Here is a 3358-nt window from a genome sequence, read left to right as displayed (position 1 = left end):
CCCACCAGTGACCAACTGCAGACATCCCACACAGAGCCCTCTGCTTCAGTGTGTGTGTTTGTGTGACAAGATATTTCGAGGAATACTGTGAGGATGGACTTCCTGTTAGCCAGTCACATGGCCAGACAACTTGCTTCCTATTGGTGGAGGGACACTGGACTCATATGAGATCTTAATCTTGAGTTGACAGATACTGTATCTTTGAGCAATTTAGCAACTGATGACATCATCATTTGTAGTTTACTTTCATTTTGTTCTTCACTGTTTACTTAACTATTGTTTGCGTCGTAAGACTTTTACTTGTCTTTACTGTGATGTTTGTGTGTGTGGGACGGGGTGGGTGTTGCAAGACTTTTACTCTTGTTATGTGTGTGTGTGTGGGACTGGGTGGATGTGGTCCTGTGATAGCATCGCATCATGTGACCCCTCCTCCTCTGCTAGGGGTAATATTAAGCTCCGCCCCCTTTAATACTGAAGGGGAGCATTGGAATCACCGCTGACTTGTTTACATACCTCACGCATACACGTAAACACACACACACACACTCACGTATACAGAGGAACATGTACACACTCTTACATACATACTCAAACATAAACACACACACACACACACGTATACAGAGGAACATGTACACACTTGAAGAACACACACACACACACACAGGACACACACATACATAGACTGCCTTGTATGTATTTACTGAAGCACACACACACATTGAATGCCCATGGCCCTGCTAAAACACACACACACACACACATTGAAGGCCCATGGCCCTGCTGAAACACACACACACATTTAAGGCCCATGGCCCTGCTAAAACACACACACACATTAAAGGCCCATGGCCCTGCTAAAACACACACACACACACACATATTGAAGGCCCATGGCAACACACATACACACACACACGCACATTAAAGGCCCATGGCCCTGCTAAAACACACACACACATTGAAGGCCCATGGCCCTGCTAAAACACACACACACACACACATTGAAGGCCCATGGCCCTGCTAAAACACACACACACTCATTGAAGGCCCATGGCCCTGCTAAAACACACACACACATTAAAGGCCCATGTCCCTGCTAAAACACACACACACACACACATTGAAGGCCCATGGCCCTGCTAAAACACACACGCACATTAAAGGCCCATGGCCCTGCTAAAACACACACACATGCACATTAAAGGCCCATGGCCCTGCTATAACACACACACACACACACACACATTAAAGTCCCATGGCCCTGCTATAACACACACACACACATATTGAAGGCCCATGGCCCTGCTATAACACACACACACACACATTAAAGGCCCATGGCCCTGCTATAACACACACACACACACACATTAAAGGCCCATGGCCCTGCTATAACACACACACACACACACACATTAAAGGCCCATGGCCCTGCTATAACACACACACACACATATTGAAGGCCCATGGCCCTGCTGACGTTTGGTTTACAGTTTTGTTTACACTATATTGTGATTCAGAGTGATCATATTTTATTGATAATGATTATTTTATTGATTAGGTTTTACAATCATGTTTTACGATTGTTTAAAGATGTATGTTATGAACATATTCCACGATAATGCATTATGATGATTCATATTTTATGGTCCTTCATGTCTGTCCACTGAAGGAATCTCTATGTACACGTAATCTGCTCAGGAGGCGTGGCCGACACATCTGCCTGCTTATCACATGACCTGAGGCTCAGCTACGCTCAGCTCACGTGAGCCGCTTCAGAACCGGGTCTCAGCCACACGTGAGCCGCATCAGAACCGGGTCTCAGCCACATGTGAGCCGCATCAGAACCGGGTCTCAGCCACATGTGGGCCAGATGGGTCCCAGATACGGCTACTGCTCAGTGGGACAGCGGAGTGGAGTCGTCTGCCTCTCTTCTGACCGAGCAGCTCCTCTCTTCTCTTCTCTCCTTTTTTCATCTGTTCATCTCTTCTGTTGACGTGTGTGTGTGTGTGTGTGTTTGTGTGTATGTCACCAGTGGGAAAAGGAACGAGAATAAAACTTTATCTTTCAGACTTTGGCAAGTTGCAGCATTTGTGTGCCATTCTTGTGTGTGTGTGTGTGTGTGTGTGTGTGTGTGTGTGTGTGTGGCCTGTAGAGGTGTTGGTGTGACTACTCCCATCTTACTGTTTGTGTGTCTGTGTTGTATTGTGCTATTGGAGGGGGGAATTCTAAAATGATTGATGTGAAAAAGCTTATCACATTTATTTTTCAATCATCTGACAATTTTGCATGGAAAATGGGCTCACTCTGCAAAGGCCTTCCGTCAGAACAAATTAGTTTGAAGAATGGTCAAAGGTGAAAATAAATATAGTGAAGGCATATTTGGTATTTGCTGGCTGGTAATCCATTCATTTTTATTGATTGGTAATATCAGGTACCTAAACTACAATCCTTCCCAAAAGAAACGCAGAACTTTCATTGACTTGTGTGCCACAATTGTGTTGGCACATGATGATATCCAATATTTCCAGAGCTGGTTGAAGGATCAGAGCCATAGACTTGGCCGCCATGCAGTCATGTGGTTCATGTGCGCCTCAATAGTTCCTAAAAACCAGAAGGATGCAATACCGAATGCTTGAGGGCAGGATCTAGGAACTCATTGACCACTGACCAAGTGATTGGCATTTTTAGGAACGTTCACAGTCTCCATAACCTTGAAAACTGGCATGGAAAAGCGCTGTCATTTTTTCCCATGATCTCCTATGGGAGTGTCACCAGTCTGTTTTCCCTACCGCTCTGGTCTTGGCATACTTAGGGCCTATCCGAAACTAATCCCTACCCACTCCCCCTTGGAGTGAGTTATGAGGGTGTATATACTGTATAATACTGCACTCAGCTTTAGGACAAACTCTGCGAGCTGCGAGAGAGGTTCTGACGCAGCCTATGAATGGATTTGTTTACAGGTGTACTCACACGGAGCTCGCATTTGTGACGTGTCGCATTAATTGACACACAACCTCAATAAGGGGTCATCGGTGCTCACTCGGTGTTGGAGGGTTTATACCACACTACCAGTTATCAGTAATTGGTATATGAAATACAGGCTCTGGACTTTTAAAATGTAACATTTTTTCCTAACTACTTATTCTCATTGTGAATCAACACACATCTTAAAAACATTTTGGTATAAAAATAGCACCTTTATTATAGTGTTAAAACATGGATATTGTACTGGGGATACATTACATGTAAGCAAATGTCTCTACCTTTTAATCTCATCAACACAACATATTTCCATGTTACAGTTTTTTTCAGTCGCTAACAAGCGTTCTAAGCAGTCTAACCACAGTAAGCA

At 44.3% G+C, this 3358-nt stretch overlaps 1 protein-coding gene across 4 annotated transcripts in view; it reads left to right on the top strand.

Moving 5' to 3' along the window:
* The window catches only part of LOC143115381 (ral GTPase-activating protein subunit beta-like), a 47299-nt gene extending 45219 nt beyond the window's left edge, over nucleotides 1–2080 (top strand). For 3 of the 4 annotated variants that reach the window (XM_076277368.1, XM_076277369.1, XM_076277367.1), the window contains one exon: nucleotides 1–2080. This exon is cut by the window's left edge and continues 1297 nt beyond it. The gene's annotated coding sequence lies outside the window, so the exon portion shown is untranslated. The other variant, XR_012985087.1, reaches the window with a different exon arrangement.
* Nucleotides 2081–3358: the final 1278 nt, after the last annotated feature.

This window comes from Alosa pseudoharengus, unplaced genomic scaffold (genome assembly GCF_046254945.1).
Source record: "Alosa pseudoharengus isolate Yale_2024_CS ecotype anadromous, Long Island Sound unplaced genomic scaffold, YU_APseudo_1.1 YU_APseudo_1.1_scf_9, whole genome shotgun sequence".
Taxonomy (NCBI): domain Eukaryota; kingdom Metazoa; phylum Chordata; class Actinopteri; order Clupeiformes; family Clupeidae; genus Alosa; species Alosa pseudoharengus.
Note: the sequence above shows the minus strand (reverse complement) of the source record. Positions and strands in the feature narration are given on the sequence as shown.